This window comes from Dipodomys ordii, unplaced genomic scaffold, assembly GCF_000151885.1.
Source record: "Dipodomys ordii isolate 6190 unplaced genomic scaffold, Dord_2.0 Scaffold76, whole genome shotgun sequence".
NCBI lineage: Eukaryota > Metazoa > Chordata > Mammalia > Rodentia > Heteromyidae > Dipodomys > Dipodomys ordii.
In genome coordinates this window covers 1,505,031-1,523,901 of record NW_012267292.1, presented here as the reverse complement: position 1 = coordinate 1,523,901, position 18,871 = coordinate 1,505,031, and positions in this window count along the sequence as shown.

Genomic DNA, 18,871 nt, shown 5'->3' with positions numbered 1-18,871 from the left:
AACATTAGGTAATAGTACTGTAGCTCTATTTAGAGGGGATTTAATATTTATTCATTTATTTATTTTTGGTGCCAATCCTGAGGCTTGAACTCAGGATATAGACACTGTCCTTGAGCTTTTTAAATCAAGACTAGAACTGTACCACTTGAGCCATACCTTTACATCTGACTTCCTAGTGGCTAATTGGGAAAAAATAGTCTTATGGACTTTCCTGCCTGGGCTTCTGGGATCCTCAAATCTTAGTCTCCTGAGTAGCTGGGATTATACTCATGAGCCACTGTGCCCAGCTCCAACCTTGTTTTATTGTTTTTGAAGTCACTTGGCATGACTTAGGTTTCAACCCAAGCTTGTGTCATAAGAGTGGCGGATATGTAATTTTCTGTTAAAGGTCTTTTTAAGTATTACCCAGTGAGTCCTCAAACAACCTGGCATGGTTTAATACTATTAATATCACATTTTAGAAATAAGATAACAGGTGGGTAATAACTTGACTAAAGGACCATAGCAGTCCACCAGAGAGTCCTCTTATCATCATTATCATCATCATCATTATCATCATCATCATCATCATCATCATCATCATCATCATCATTTTATAATTAGATTCCACATATCAGTGATGCTCTCTCTCTCTTTCTTTCTTTCTTTTTTTGTTGGTCATGGGGCTTGGGCCTGGGCTCTGTCCCTGAGCTCATCAGCTCAAGGCAAGCACTCTACCACTTGAGCCACAGTGCCACTTCCAGTTTTCTGGTGGTTAATTGGAGATAAGTCTCATGGACTTCCCTGCCCAGGCTGGCTTTGAACTGTGATCCTCAGATCTCAGCCTCTTGAGTAGCTAGGATTACAAGCATGAACCACCAATGCCTGGCTTATGATATTCTTTCGTTCTATCCATTGTCCTGCAAATGACACAATTTTGTTTTTTGATTATTTTTAAATAGAATTCTTTTGTGTATATATACTATGTTTCCTTCATCTGCTCAACAGATTCAGATTCTACTGCTTGGATATTACAAACAGAACTAAAATATACATGAGTATGCAGGTATCTGACTTGTATATTAAATTACTTCTTTGGTTATATGTTCAAGATTGGTAGAGTAAGGCCATAAGATGGGTCTATTTTCAGCTTTTTGATGAGCCTCCAAACTGATTTCCTTAGAGGTTGCATTAATTTCTACTTTAACTAACAGTGAATGAGAGTTCCTTTTTCCTTGCTTACTAGTAAGCATTGACGATCGTTATTATTATTATTATTATTTTGCTAGTTCTGGGGGTTGAACATAAGGCCTGGGCACTGCCCTGAGCTTCTTTTGCTCTAGGCTAGCACTCTACCACTTGGCTCCATTTCCAGCTTTTTCTGTTTATGTGATACTGAGGAATCGAACCCAGGGCTGTATGCATGCTAGACAAGCACTCTACCACTAAGCCACTCTCCCAGCCCCAGACTTGTTTTTTTGATGTCAGCCATCATAACTGGGTGCGATGGAACCTCAATGATATTTTGATTTGCATTTATTTTATGACTAAGGGTGATGAACATTTTTTAGTGTGATTACTAGCCATTTGTACTTCTTCTGAGAACTATCTGCTTAATTCATTTGCTCATTTATGATTTGATTTTGTTTGCTGTTTAACTTTTATAACTATTTGTATATTATGACTAGTAATCCTTTGTCTGATAAATAGCTGGCAGAGTTTTTCTCCATTCTATGTGTTGTGTCTTTATTTTGACAATAATTTCCTTTGATATTCAGAAGCTTTTTTTTGCGCTTATTTCCTGGGCAATTGGAGTTTTGTTTAGAAAGAAATGGCTTCTGTCTATATATTTAAGCATTTTCTGGAAGTTTTCCTTATTAGTTTCAAAGTTTCAAGTCTTACATTAAGATCTTTACCTGAATTTTGTACAGGTTAAGAGCTAGAGATCAAGTTTTCATTTTAGCATGTAGCTAACCAATTTTTTTCCAGCACTATTTGTCCAAGATACTGTCTTTTCTCTATCCTATGCTTTTTTTGGGGTGGACCTTTGTTAAATAAAGGCCATATGTCTGTAGCTGTGTAACTGGGTTTATTTCTAAGTCTTCTAGTCCATGGGTTTTCATGTTTGTTTTTGTGCCACCATTAGATTGCTTTTGTTGTTATGACTCTGAAGTAGAATTTGAAGTCAGATATTTTAATACCTAGAGCATTGCTCCTTTTCCTCAGTGTGGCTGAAGTTCCTATATGAATTTTAGGATTGATTTTTTTCTATTTTTGTGAGGAATGACATTGGGATTTTGAGGAGTAGATGAAGTGATTTTTCAGCAGTGCCAGTTCTCAAGGTCAGGGAGGATGTGAGAGAAGACAGAAACAGTTATGTTTTCCAGACAGTAAGGATGAGAGGGAAGTGGCTCTGTCAGCAATGAGGGTAATCTTCATCACTGAGGACTTGGCTTTGCAACCCATTAGTCAGGAGCTGGGGGAAATAAACCCTTGCTAGGGACAGGAGGTGGAACTGAAGTAATGACTTTGTGAATGCTGTCTTAAGGAAATGTAGCATCTGGGGCCCTTTTATGACCTTGAGGAGGAGACTGGAAGCTCATCTTTAACCTTGGAGGGACACAGGAATTTTACTCTTTTCAGAGGGTCAATCTGAGGAGCTGTAGACAAAAGTCCCCAGGTCCTTCTGGGGACAAAGGGACCAGTCTGGTACAGAAGAGAAGTGATCAAAAATGTTCAAGAAAAAATATGATGGCTTGAAACTGCAAAGTATTAGCATTCAGGTTTAAACACCACCCAGCCCTCGGCCAGTTGCTTGTAGCGCCATTTTCACTAGTGAAATGGATCTATCAGTGAGAAAATTCTGAGAATCCTAACATCTTGTGGTCACCTACCAAAATGGTCTACTGGGGTCATTCTTTGTTGGACTCACATCATCCAAACAATGCAGACTTTGGATGACCTCTGTATCCTCATGTATAAATATAAGCACATAGCCAAGGATAGCAAATTATCTTCAGAAAGCCTCTAACTTGAAGGTAGATTTGAAACATAGACAAAGAGCAAACAAAACAAATGAGCTGAATTTGAAGTATACTGGAAACATATAAGAAGCTATAAACTTAAACAGTCCTCAAGTGATGAGAAAAAATATGACATTTAAAATACAGGAACAGGTATATTCAGAGAATAATAACAGCAACCACACAACCATTCCAGAAATGAAAATGTATCAGCAATAAAATATTAAATATAATGGCTGGAAGGAAGAATTGAAATGGAATGCTGTTTTTCAAAATAGAACCAAAGGCAAAGAGATATACGAAATAGAAACAAAAGCAAAACCAATATCTATTAGAGCTTTAATTTTGGAGATTCACTATTCAAATAATAGAAATTCCAAAGTGGAATACCTCTGTGCTCAACAAAATGATGGGAATAAAGTGATATCAAGTAAAAATAGCAAAATTTTGGAATAAAAGAGATGAAAAGATTATAAAAGTGCCTATATACACATTCATGGACATGAACATGGACACACAAGTTACGTTAGCAGAATCAAGAGAAAAATGTGGCCAGACTTCTCAAGAATGGCTTTGGAAAATCAGGCATAGAAGGTTCTGAGTTCAAAACCAAGAAATAAAAAAAGAGATAAAGAAATACACTCATATATATACACATTCCAAAATTTTAGCTTTCACTCCAATAAGTCACTAGCGGGTGATGTATGTGTGATTTATGCCTATAATCCCTGGTAGTTGAGAGGTAGAGATTAGAGATCCAGGAGTAAATTTTATGGCTAGACTGTACAAAAAGTCATTGAGACCTCATCTGTATCAACCAGCTAGCTATGGTATTAATCCCAGCTACATGAATGACATAGTAGAAGGATCAAGTTTCAAGACTAGCCCCAGGCAAAACTATGAAGTCCTATCTAAAAAATAAACAAAGAATAAGGGTAAGGGGCATGCATCAAGTGTCTAGCAAGTGCAAGGCCCTAAAAATAAACTTCAGTACAGACTCCAAAAAAGTTTCTAAACATGACACTCTACCATGATATTAAGGATTGTAAACAATAACAAGAAAGGCATAGGCTCCGAAGAAATAAAGATTATAATAGTGATCTTGATTGTTATTACAACAAGCAATAGCAAAACCATAGACTGGGTGGCTAAATAACAGAACTTTATTTTCTGCACCTAAAAAAGTAGACAGAGAAAATTACAGAAGTGGAAGGAAAACTGTCAGAAAACTGTGAACATTTCACAGCACAGTAGAATGAGCTAATGTGCTACGACCTTTGAAGAAAAGGGAAGAACACCCACAGAAGGCAATTCAGATCCTTGGGGCTGTCACTCCCACTGCACACCTAGAGATTCTGGGGCTAGATTTAGTTCTGGAGGCTTGGAGTTCTACAAGCAGATTCAGCAGGGTTAATTTCAGGCAAAGACTATCTTCCTGGCCTGATGGGTATTAAGAGAATCACCATTCTTTTCACCAGACAGCTCAGTTCTTGTTATATCTATAGATGGCCTTTCCTTATCATGCATGTAGAGAAAGAGTGATCATTTGGGTATGTCTTCATATAAGGACACTAATCTGTTTTTTTTAATTTTTATTTTTTTATTGTGAAAGTACTGTACAGTGGGGTTACAATTACATGGGCAAGATAATGAGTACATTTCTTATCAAGCATTGTAGCCTCCTCCTTTGTTTCCCCTTCCCATCCCTTCCCATTCTCCTCCCCCCCACCAAAGTTGTAAAGTTTGTTTTCAACGTAACCACTTGTACTTCTCATTGTTGCAATGGGTCCACCTGTATCCCTATTTAAACGACTTGTTTTTCCCCTTCCCCTCCACAAATTATACCGACATCAAATACAGTGAAAGCAGAGGTTATACTATGGGGGAGGGACATACAAAGCAACAAAGAAATAATCTAATAAATGTGTTAGAAACAATCGCATGAAAGAAAAAAACATTTGAATACATTATCTTAGGGTTCATTTCCCTAACATCACCTTATCTGACCTTTTCTGCTTGACTCAGACATATACTAGATATTGCAAATAAGGGCAACCATGGGACCTGTTTCTTTGGGCCTGGCTTACTTCACTTAATATAATTTTTTCCAAGCCTTTCCATTTCCTAACAAATGGGGCAATGTCATTCTTTCTGATGGAGGCATAGAATTCCATTGTGTATATATACCACATTTTCTTGGTCCATTCATCTACTGAGGGGCATCTGGGCTGGTTCCATATCTTAGCTATAGTAAATAATGCTGCAATAAACATAGTTGTGCTGGTAGCTTTAGTGTGGTCTTGTTTGTAAACATTTGGGTAAATGCCCAAAAGTGGGATTGCTGGGTCATAGGGGAGCTCTATGTGGAGTTTTTTGAGGAACCTCCATACTACTTTCCAAAGTGGTTGAACAAGTTTACACTCCCACCAACAATGCAGTAATGTTCCCTTCTGTCCACATCCCCTCCAGCATCTGTTGTTATTAGAGTTCTTGATTTTTGCCATTCTAACTGGGGTGAGGTGGTATCTCAATGTTGTTTTGATTTGCATTTCTTTTATGGCTAGGGATGCTGAGCATTTCTTCATGTGTCTATTGGCCATCCTTCTTTCCTCTTCAGAGGAGTTTCTCTTTAAATCTTTAGCCCACTTATTTATGGGGCAGTTGTTTCTTTGAAGATTTGTTGTTGAAGGATTTAATTTTTTGAGTTCCAGGTATATTTTAGATATGAGACCCTTGTCCTTTCTATGGCTAGTGAAGATCTTCTCCCAATCCATGGGATTTCTATTGATCTTGCTAGCTATGAAGGACACTAATCGTATATGATCATGGCCATCACTGCTAGTTCACTTAACCATAATTACTTTATTTCACATACACTTATATGTCACATAGGACAAGATGTGTTCTGAGAAGCATGTTTTTTTAAAATATAATTTTATTGTAAAGATACTGTACAGAGAGGTTACAGTTACATGGGCAAGGTAATGAGTCCATTTCCTATTGAGCATTGTTACCCCCTCCTTTGTTTTTCCCCTACCATCCCTTTCCTCCCCATCTCCCCAACTCCTCCTTCCCCTCTCCCATGCTCTCCTCCCTCCCCTGCAAAGTTGTACAGTTTGTTTTCAACATACTGTCTTGTACATGTCATTGTTATAATGGGTCATCCTGTATCCTTATTTCGGCATTTTGTTATTTCCCTTACCCTCCCCAAATTAGAAAAATGTATATACAAGATCCAGGACACCAGAAACAAATACAGTGACAACAGGGGTTGTACTATGGGGGAAGAAGGGAATGTGGCCAGAAAGGAACGCTATTGCATTGTTGGTGGGAGTGTAAACTTGTTCAACCACTTTGGAAAGTAGTATGGAGGTTCCTCAAAAGACTCCATATAGAGCTCCCCTGTGACTCAGCAATACCACTTTTGGGCATTTACCCAAATGTTTACAAACAAGACCACACTAAAGCTACCAGCACAACTATGTTTATTGCAGCATTATTTACTATAGCTAAGATATGGAACCAGCCCAGATGCCCCTCAGTAGATGATTGGATCAAGAAAATGTGGTATATATACACAATGGAATTCTATGCCTTCATCAGAAAGAATGACATTGCTCCATTTTTTTAGGAAATGGAAAGACTTGGAAAACGTTATATTAAGGAAGCCAGGCCAAAAGAAACATAGGTCCCACAATTTTCCTTATTTACAATAACTAGTATATGTCTGAGACAAGCAGAAACGGTCAGATAAGATGCTGTCAAGCAAAATGAACCCCAAGATAAGGACACAAGTGGTTTTTTGTCCCTCTTAATATACTTATAAGGTACCATGTGATTTTTTGTTGCTTTGTATGTCCCTCTTCCACAGTACAACCTTGTTTTCAATGTATTTAATGTGGTATAGTTTGTGGAGGGGAAGGGAAAAAAATTGTTTAAACAGGGATACAGGTTGAACCATTGCAACAAAGAGATGTACAAGACGCTATGTCGAAAAACAAACTTTACAATTTAGGTGGGTGGAGGGGTGAGGGTGTGGGGGAGTGGGTCTGGGGGGGGAGAATAGAGTTGCGGAGGTGGGAGAGAAGGGATGGTAGGAGAAAAACAAAGGAGGAGGCAACAATGTTTGATAAGAAATGTACTCATTACCTTGCTCATGTAACTATAACCCCTCCTGTATACAGTATTCTCATAATAAAAAAAGTATTAAAAATCATGTAGTACATTATAAGTACATTAAGAAGAACAGTAACAAAGATAAAACCTCTTGTGTACCTATCTTGGGGTTCATTTCCCTTAGCACCAGGTTATATGGTCATATATACATAGCTTTTGACCTCTCTGAGAAGCATGTTTACAGCCTCTTTGTCGCTAGGGAAAACATCATAGAATCTACTTACATGACTGAGATGGGAACCTTTTCTGTATGTGGTGTTCAAGTAAGGGCATTAGAAGCTGCTTCTTGCTGGTTGCTGTTGATTCATGTCTCTATTTCTAGCTAGTCAGGAGGCTGAGATCTGAAAGCCATATTCAGAGCTAGCCCAGGCAGAAAAGTCCACAAGAGACTCTTACCTCCAATTAACTAGCAAATAGCTTGAAGTGTGGATGTGGCTCAAGTGGTAGAGTCAGCTGCATTGTGAGCCCTGAGTTCAAGCCCAAGGACTTGCCACAGACAGACAGACAGACAGACAGACAGACAGACAGACACACACACACACACACACACACACACACACAACAAGAAGTTTCTCCATATTTGATATAGGCTCTTCTGAAATTTCTCAGTCTTGTTGCCTTCAGCGAAGCAGCTCCATTAACAGCTTCTGTCACTTTGTTTTTGTCCTTCAGGATGGTAGCTAGGGTGGAAAATGCCATGCCTGACTGGGGAATGACAAACCAATTTTGCAGTCCTTTATCACTTTTAATTTTGTTTTTAGGTCAGTTGCTCGGCATGGATTCTTACTGGGAACATTGGCAATGGATTTTGTATATAATGATTACACTAAGCAAAAGAGAAAAGGATGCAAAAAAGATGTGGGAAACAAGATCATGTGATCGCTCACAGCTTCTATCTTATGTACAGCTTGTCAATGAGTAAAGCATCTTTACACAGTGCATGATTGAGCAGCCACCTGGAGATCTGAGCTTCAATGTATAAACTTGGGGTGCAATGTTAATCCATAATACCTTGCTCCTAACACCCCCAAATGCATGTGCTTTCATGCATGTCTTTCTTGCATGAAAATACATTTTTTCCATTCCAACAGCCTCAGAAGTTTAAACTGATTCCAGCATCAACTCTGTAGTCTAAAGCCCCAAATCTCCCTTAAATAGTATCCAGACTAAACAGGATTCGTACCCATACATATATATATATATATATATATATATATATATACACACACACACACACACACACACACACATATGTATATATATATGTATATATACATATGCATGTGTATATACATATATATGCATAGATATGTATATATACATACACACATATACATGTATATGTATATATATGTATACATATACATATACATACATGCATACACATATGTATATATACATATGTATATATTCAATCCTAAGGTGAAATTCTTCTACTGTTGTGCACCTAGAAAACCAGAGAGCCCTTCTCCTTTTGGTCAGATTTTCTAAATACTTATCAATTTTGTTTATCATTTCGAAGAGGCAACTTTTTTGTTTTGTTGATTCCAAATAAAATTAGGGATGAAAAATGAGATATCACAACAAATATGAGACAAATTCAGAATATTATATCGGAATTCTTCACTAACCTTTATGCCAGCCAACTGGAAAAATCTGGTAGAAACAGATGTAGTCCTAAATAACATCAATGAAGCAAAATTGAGCCAGGAGGATGTGAACCCCTTAAGCAGATCTGTAACAAGTAATGAAATTCAAATGACAATAGAAAACCTCCAAATAAAGAAAAGGTTAGGCATTAGTGGGTTCATAGTTGAATGAAGAACTAATACCAACACTCCTAAAGTCTTCCATGAAATACGAAGGGGGAAATCACTACAAAACTAATTCTTTAAAACCAGAATTATACTCATTCAAAAAACCAGGCAACAGACTCAACAACAACAATAAAGAACTGTAGACATTTCAGCTAAAACTAAAATGTGGAAGAAAGAAATTGAAGAAGACACAAAGTGGAAGAACCTCCCATGTTCCTGGATTAGCAGAATAATGCAAAAATGGCTATAATCTTAAAGGTAATCTATGAATTCAATGCAATATTCACGAAAACTCCAATGCCATTCTTCATTGAGATAGAAAAAACAATGCAAAAATCCATACGGAACCACAAAAAACCCTGGACCCAAAAACAATCCAGGATAAAAAAAAAAAAAAGTAGGCCTAGAGATATCACATTTTCAGACTTCAAAGTACTACAAAGCTATAGTAACAAAAACAGCTTGATACTGGCATAAAAATAGGCCTAAAGACCAATGGAACAGAATAGGAGACCCAGAAATAAACCATATATTTACCACCAAAAATATATGTTGGGAAAAAAAGACAACCTCTTTAAAGATTGGTGTTGGGAAAACTAGACATCCATATGTAGAAGACTGAGACTGGATCCCTATCAGTCACCTTTTACTAATGTCAAGGCAAAATAGACCAAGCACCTCAAAGTCAAATCTGATACCTAAGGAAACTACTACAGGAAGAAATAGAAGAAACATTAGAATTTATTGCTGTAGGCAGGCAATTTCTGAATAGACTGCCAGGAGATCAACAAATAGGAGAAAGACTTGACCCTCTTTTCTGAAACAAATCTGGGGTTAATATGTGACTATGTTTCAATTTCCTTGTTCATTTAATTCCCTTGGGTTTTGGATGAGTTGTCAGGAGAGCAGTTTAATAAAGTTCCTCTAATTAAAAGTTACCTTGAAGGCTCTTGCCCTTTCTCTGAGTTTGGTTAATGGAAGGTTTCTATCAAACTAATAGGAAGGGTTTTTTCTCATCAGTATTTTAAACTGGCCAGGGTTTTTGTGTACTCAGATGAATTGTGAATACTTTGGAGATCTTCTGTACTTTCAGCTTTATTATTCTCATTATTATTCACCAGCAAGGAGAAAAGCAGGAGATCTACAATGTAGAAAGGCAGTGGGGAGAAAGCAGCAGAGAGAAGAGAATAGAAGAGAAGAGAAGAGAAGAGGAGGGTATATGAGACAGTGAAGAGAAGAGAAGAATCAGAAGATGTGTGCAGGAAAAAAACAATAAACTCAAGATAAGAAATGCTGGTGGCTCACGCCTGTAATCCTAGCTACTCAGGAGGCTGAGATCTGAGGATCGTGGTTCAAAGCCAGCCCGGGCAGGAGAGACCTTGAGACTCCTATCTCCAATAAACCACCAGAAAACCGGAAGTGGCGCTGTAGCTCAAGTGGTAGAGCCACTCGCCTTGAGCTGAAGAGCTGAGGGACAGCGCCCAGGCCCAGAGTTGGAGCCCCACGACTGACAAAAAAAAAAAAAAAAAAGAGAAATGGAGATGATAAATAGAGTACCAGAGGTTAAGGTCCAAGAGATACCACTCTGTCCATTATAGAATATTCAACTCAAGAGCTCTACCTAGTGACAGTAGTTTCATGGAAGCCTGGATTGTGGTGACCCTAAAGCCTTGTGGGAAAACTGATCGGGTAAAGGGATTATGATTGGATGGTGTGTGCAGGTGGACCTACATTGGAAGGCATCCTTGGTTCTATGAACTGAAACTCCCCCAACCCCCACAAACTAACATGGACTCTCTAACCCATTAAAAGGCACTCCAGATTATTGAGGTCTATCTCTTGACAATGCCGATGTATCTTGAGTAATCTTCCCACCCCACCATCATAGTGCCTGCCTAGTGGAACCTGTACTGGATCATTTTAGATGGTTTGCATTTATTTCTCATTTTTTTAATACTTTAGTTTTATACTTTCAGTTTTCTTTTATTTTTAGGATATATGAAGTCAGAGGTCTGTGTTGCTGTCATCCCCCAGAAAACAAGCCGGGCGCAAAAGCTAACTGACAGGACACAGATTCTCAGCAAGCACCAAGGACAAAGTGTCAGTCTGAGCCATATGGCACTTTGCAGAAAGTTGTTAGCCAAGAAGAATGAAAGAAAAATCACCATTCTTGTAAGTAACTCATGCTTCACACATACAAGGATGCTTCCGATTTAACAAATCCTCTCCCTGCGTGCCCCCCCACCCTGTTTTTGAACTACTTCAAGACCAGGGAAAATTAACTTCTCTGTTGTTACTTTTTCCAGATTTGTCATGTTTTATGTTTGATCCTAAACGCATCTACTTCATTCTCAGTATGTAAACAGGTCACTGCAAGGTGGGTCTTAACATTTGGGTACCTGGAATATACTTTCAAAAGTCTATTGAAAGCAGAGGCTCTTTTAGGAAATGTGAATTGTTGTAGGTTAATTGTTCAAGATGTTGGGTCTGAGTTTTGTTATGGCATTTACATCCATGTGTATACAATAGACATTAATGTTATATGCACAATTTAATTACCCTGCCTTCTTACTCCCTCTCCCTTTTCCCACTCATCTTCTTTCCTTTCCAAATACTCCTCTTTGTACTTTCATCTCATTTTTGGGGGTTTTAATACACATAGTTATCAATACATTTTTATACTTAACCTTTATGTATTCATACACACATATGAGTATATATTTACTTTTAACCTTCTTTGTTTTTAAAAAGTGCTCAATTTTGTTTCTCACTAAATACACTTTTTCATTTCTAATATTGTCTTTTTTAAACTGATATTTTCTGAATCGTTTATGCCCCTTTTGTGTCTTAAGAAATCTTTGTCAACATAGTTTATTTTCCCTCCATACAGTTTGAAAGATTCCGCCCCCCCCCATATGTAGCTTCTTATTGGATTTTGTTTAAACTGAACTCTGTCCATAGCATGCAACTTTCTCTTAACTGGAGAATCTAATTTACCTAGCATAGTTTCTTAGTAATTCATCAAAACCATACTGATTTATAATGCCACTTTTGTCATATATCACTATTTTATCTATGATGCTACAGTCTGAGAAGATTTTCCTATTTTAAAACAACCAACCAACCAACCATTTTTTTAGGAAGACTTGGGATCTGTTATGCTTTGTGTATTTGTGTTCCTTCCAAAGTTCATGTAAAATAAAAACCCCCGTGTATTATTAAGAGACAAAACCTTAGGATCATTAGGGTTTTCAGAGGGCTGTATGGAACTTCGACCTCCATCTTTACTATGAGAGAACTCAGTAACCAGGCACCATGTTGGAGGCCTTGAAGTATAGGGACCTCAGCAGAAACCCAGTCTTCCAGTGCCTTCCCTGGTACCTCCCAGCCTTCAGAATAGTCAAAAGCAAACATTTTTTTTGCAAGTTATAGTTTGAGGTATGTTGTAATAGGACAAATAGACCAAAGTAGTATCTTGTAAGGAAAGTCCTGTATCTTTGTAGTTTTTCTTTAAAAATCATCTTACCTAATCCTGACTCTTTATAGCTCATAAATCTCAACTGGTCAAGCTCCAAAAATTACCTCATTGGATTTCGATCTCACAATTTCAATTAAGTTAGAAGTAAATTGGGAGAATAAGGCCATCTTCATTGTCTTTAATGTTCTCACTAATTGTATCTATCTACATCCATCATCCCTTTCTTATAATATCTGAATTTCCCTACATACTACATGTCTGCATTGGCATTTATGTGCATGTACACCCTTGTAACCTTGCTCATAGCTAGAAGGTGAATCAATGTATATTCATTTTTTAGTTTTCATTCAAAAGTAACTTGCAAATTTAAGACTGTGTTTCTCAACAGCTTATAACAATAGTTATTTCAAATGCCTTGGGCTTCATTTTTTATTGCAACTGCTATTGTGTTTTAAGATTTTATTATGTTTTAATTTTCCTTGGTACAGTGATGCTCCTGAGACTCAGATGATTATATAAATGAAGATGTCTTCCAGCTGTTTTAAAAATACTTTTAGCTGGGCATGCACGGGTGGATCACACCTGTCATCCTAGCTGCTCAGGAGATTGAGCTCTGAGGATCATGGTTCAAAACCAGCCCAGGCAGAGAAGGCCATCTCAAATTAACCATCTAAAAGCTGGAAGGGAAGCTGTGTGGCTCAAGTGATAGGGTAGCCTTGAGCCAAAAAGTTCAGGGTTCAAGCCCCAGGATTTGCTTACACACAAAGAAAAGTACTTGTAATGGTTGGCTCTCCTGATGATACTAAGTTACTTGCAAACATGGACATATTTCTTAAAAGACAGTTTGATTTTTTTTGAATTTTAAAGAAAAATTCTTTCTACATTGACTGGAGTGTCCAGTAAAATGTTGAATAGTGATCCAAATTAATTGAAGAAGAGCTAGCCAAGGAATGTTGGCCTATCTAGCTTGCAGATGTCAGAATAAGCTGCTAAATCAAAACCTTTCTAACAAGGAAATACGCAAAAGTCCTACAAAAGAATGAACAAGTAAGGGCAAAAAATGAGGGGGGAAATAATAAGGGAGCAGTACATGTTTTGCATCACAACCTTACAGGAATCAGAAAGGAGATCAACCAATCAGAAAGCTATCCAATTATTTAACTCAAGGTCAAACTGTGTAACCAGGAAAATGGCAGAAAATTACAAGATGGCAGACATGGGCTAAACTTCTGTCTTTTCCATAGTAGGTCTATGCCCGTGCTCTTTCTTTGCCATCTCTAAAAAAACAAACTTTTCACTTTTATTATGCTTATGTTTTGTCTGAATTCTTCTTTTGCCAGCTGTAAGAGCCAAAGTTACTTAGTTGCTCTATATTTTCTGGTAACATATTTAGTGTGTTGGCCAGGAAACCTTCTGATTGGGATTCATTATATGGTAATAATGGGATGGTGAGAATTTGTACTTAAAAATTTTGTTTTTAATTGTTTTACCATTAGTTTCTTTTCCTTTCTCTTTTCTTTTCCTTTGCTTTTTTCCCTCCCTCCCTCCCTCCCTTCCTTCCTTTCTTCCTTCCTTCCCTCCCTCCTTCCTTCCTTCCTTCTTTCCTTCTTTCCTTTCTTTCTTTTTTGGTTAGTTTATAGGGCTTGAACTTAGGGCTTGGGTGCTGTCCCTGAGCTTTTGTGCTCAGGCTCAAGGCTAGTGCTTTACCACTAGTGGAGCCATAGCTCTACTCTGGTTTTGGGGTGGTCTATTGGAGGTAAGTGTCTTACAGACTTTTTTGCCCCAGCTGGCTTCAAACCACCATCCTCAGGTCTCAATCTTCTGAATAGCTAGGATTATAACCATGAGCCACCAGCACCTGGTTACCATTATTTTCTTTAGGCTCCTGTTAGCTGCAATTTCCTGGGCTATAGAAATGTCTTTTATGTCAACCTTCTAATTGCATTTGGGCTTAAATAAACACTTACTTTTACCATTTTGTATCACTTTAAATAATCATACAATTTTCTTTGATCTGTAAATATAAACTGTAATGAAAACTGATTTTCAATGTGGAATCATCTGTGTTCTTTAGAGAAGAACCTACCTTATTCTTGTGCATTTTTAACACATTGTGGAAAAACAATTTCTCTCTTTGTGTGTATTTGTGTGTGTGTGTGTGTGTGTGTGTGTTGGTCCTGGGGCTTTAACTCAGGATCTGGGTGCTGTCCCTGAGCTTTCTGCTCAAGGCTAGTGTTCTACCACTTAAACTATACAGCTCCACTTCTGGCTTTTTGATGGTTAATTTGAGATGAACTTTTCTGCTAGGGCTGGCTTCAAACTGTGATCCTCAGATCTTAGCTTCCTTAGTAACTAGTATTATAGGCCTAAGTCACAAGCACCTGGCAACTTTGTATTATTATGGCTTAGATCTCTAATGATGTCTTTTTGGTACTGCTCTTTTTTAATTCTGGCATCAAGCTGATAAGTAGCCAAATAATTTTTTTTATAGCTCATATGTGTTTGTGAGAGTATTTAGATAAATACAGTTATACAGGTAGACTTTTGAACAATAGTATATAGATAGACTTTTGAACAATGTCCAATTCATTTCTTTTTCTTTTTTGGGGGGGGTCCGGTCGTGGGGCCTGAATTCTGGGCCTGGGTGCTGTCCCTCAGCTCTTCAGCTCAAGGCTAGCGCTCTACCACTTTTTTTTCTTTTTGCTTATGTGGTGCTGAGGAATGGAACCCAGGGCCTCAGGCATGCAATGCAAGCGCTCTACCACTGAGCCAACTTCCCAGCCCCCATTTATTTTTTTAAATTAACTTGTTTTGTCTGTTTGTCCTTTGGTCAGTTATTAATTCATTACTGAAAAATCAGCATAGCATTCTCACGTCCATGAAGTAAAGAATTCTGACAAGATGCAAAACAATGAAAGTACTAGAAAAGTTTATTAAGAAAGAAACACACTGTCAATAGACTGAAAGTGGATCATCTCTAGCATGAGAATGGCAATTACTTTTAACCAGGCACAATTTTTTTTATTGAAGAGTAAAGAACTTGAAATTTTGAGTCCTGTTCTACCTCTGCCCCTGCCCAACTAGGACTGGCAAAAGGCAGAGTCATTGCTCAAGTGAGGGATAGTTTTACTGAATTACATTTGTCCTATAAATCATGGCTTTGTTCTCTCTCTCTGTCTCTCTGTCTCTGTCTCTCTGTCTCTCTCTCTCTCTCTCCCTTTCTCTCTCTCTCTGTTTATGGCCATAGAAATCTAGTTCCTATAGTAGTCTGGTTCTTTCTACTTTGTGTATTTTCCAAGTTCAGTGTAAAGCATTCACCTACTCTGTTGTTTCCCTGAGGCTTTACCTTAGTTCTGAGATAATGATAATTTGTGTGTGTGTGTGTGTGTGTGTGTGTGTGTGTGTGTGTGCTTTAAGCAAACTCTTACAATGTAACCCAGGCTAGCTTGGAACTCAAGATCCTCCTACCTAAATCTTCCAAGACCTGGGACTACAGGTATGTGCTATTTTGCCTGGCTAAGATTATTATCCCTGATTTTCAGATGGAGAATAAAGAAAAAGCCATGTTAATTTCCTCTTTCAATATCTTCTCTTAGCTGTTAAAATCCAAGATACAAGTTTGAGCTCTTTCTCCTCTATTTTTCTCTAGGCAGTCTTTTTTCACTGGGGCTGTTTTTTGACAGCAAGCTTCCCTCTTCCTTTTATTTTCACTCGTTTATAATTCTCCTTAATTTTAGCTTTTCTGTAAATTACATTTGAACATTAAAAACTAGCTCCATCTCATCACGAGCAATTTACTGGACCTGTCTGGAGTTGAATAGAGGGGTCTAGTTCATTTAGATACTTAGTGAATCTGCAATATAGTCATTTCAGTACTGATGATCTCAACTCTGACCAAAGGAAATACTGTGAACAAGGGGAATATCCACTGGGATGCTGTGTCTCATGCATTCCAATGAAGACCTTCAATCCCAGCTCTCCTAGGAATTTTTAGAGCTTGATGAGATTCTATTTGCAATAATGGTGCCATAAAATTTAAATGTTTAGGCTGGTGTGTGTGTGTGTGTGTGTGTGTGTGTGTGTGTATGTGTGTAGGTATAATGAAATGAATTAAGGAAAGAAACATTTAGTTTGAGCAGGTAAATTTCTGAATAAGCTCTTTCAGGCAATGAAATTGGGAGACGAAATTTAGTTTGAGCTGGACAAAGAGGAGTCCCTAGAGATGTGAAACCGAGATCTTGCTCTTAAGTGAAGGTTATATGATACATCAAAACTTTCCATGTTCACCTTCTTTGCTCCTGGAATCATTGCAGGGTGCTTTTGTATATAAAATTTCCTACACACATGAAGCTGTTTATTCTATTAAAAATAACCCTACTATGCAATAAGCACTTACCATGTAACTTAATCTTTACAATCATTACATTATACATGGAAATTAAGCTTAATTGTGATTAAATACCTTGTTCTCACTGGTCAGTTTAGTTCCACATCTTGCCAATCTAAGTTCTATGATGTCCTTGAAGCACTTTTCTTATGAATGTCAGTCACACTGGCGTTTATTTTGAGAAGAGTTGTTTTGTTTTTGGCATGAATGAGTATGTTAGTCAGCCTTCTGTCACTAATACACAATATGTGAAAACAGAAAAAAGCTCACCAGGTTTTGAGTTTCCAGCCTATGATTGATTGTCCTGTTGCTTTGGGCCTGGGGGTTGTGGGGCAGACCATCATGGTATGAGTTTATAGTGGAAGAAGGATCTGAGCTTTCTCAATCCCTGTTGGGGGCTTGCTCCAATGACTTACACTTCCCTCTGGGAAGGCTTCAACATCTTCCAATAACACCATCGTGGGGGCTGTGACTTTATTGAGTGGATGGGTGGCATTAACTATCCAAACTACAAGTGACAAGGAATCCAGGCTTGGGAAACCGTGTTGAGTGGATGAAACATTGTATACACATCTCATGCACACATTCTATCTAGTTAGGTCTTTGTTTTTCTCTTCATGTATTCAATGCCTCGTATGATAATGAAGCCCAACACATTTATTAAATTTATGGTTGAATTCTGTTTCTCTTTCTGATTTCTTCAGTGGTAGATGGCTTCGTATTTATATTTCTACTGGAAAGTTTAACATCCTTGCTACAAAGGAGGAAGGCAAGGCTGAGGGATGCTGAAGAGAGGTCCCAGCCCTCAGTAGGGACAGTAACTGGAAGAGACTTAATTTCTCATTTTTTCTCCAACTTTTAGAAATCCAGCCAGGAGAAGCCCCCTTTCCATTCAGTCATTTTCCTTAGAAGCATGAATTCTCTGATTTGTACTGGAGTTTTATCCTCACATCATTTCAAATGCTGTGCTATTTCAAAACTCTAACATTGCCTTCTCTGAGACTTGTGTTCACTATCCATTTCTGCTTATAAAGAATGAGCTCAGCAAGTCCCTGTAAGTCTTTGAAATGACTCTTGCTCTCCTTCAGTGGCAGTTCCTCATGCACAGTCCCATCATTACTTCATCAAAGTCATGGGAAGAGTCCTCTTTCTCACCCACCTTCCAACTAAATCTCAAGTTCAGGTGGGCAGGGTCATTACCACCTACCACCATGACAAAACTTGCTCTCCCAAGGAAACATGGTAATTGGCAGAGGAACCTAATCATGACAAACATTAACAAGTTCCTCCCTTTCCCTTGGACATTTGGGAAAGGAATGACTTGTAACCTTTTATGGCCATTCAACGATGAAGTTCGAGTAATAAAAAAAATATAGTGATCTACTTTAAAATTTAATCTTTCAGGAAAGTGGATGTTTCCCCTACATTTGGATAATAGCAACAGCTACAGGAACATATTTGTTCTAAATGTTGTAGGTGGCTACACAAAATAGCCTCTGGGTACACATTTTGAAGAGCAATAATGATAGAAGAAAGGACATTATAGACTTCCATTCTAGCCCTCAATAGGAAAAGGGCTCATATACATACAGATTGTGTTGGCATTAACTTCAGGTTTGAATGTCACCTTTATACGGCTGACAGTGGCATTAGCTTGGAAACCAAGAGCAGAGAAACAGATCTGAGAGGATTTTCACCTTTCCCCGCTCTAACTGGGCAAGTCACAAAGAGCACTGAGCAGACTGCTATTGTTCACAAGGAATTTGCTTATGGAAGCACATTGCCTGCTCTTGGGCTTCCTGGTTCTCATCTAACAATGAGGCAGGTGCAGTGGAGGATGCAGATGAACAAGCAATGTGGGGAGAGTTGTATCTCTTTTTTTTTTGAGTTTTTTTTGTGTTTCTTTTTTTTAATTAATTTATTTATTTTTTATTTGTGAACATACTGTACAAAGGGGTTACAATTACATGGGCAGGATAATGCGTACATTTCTTACCAAGCATTGCAGCCT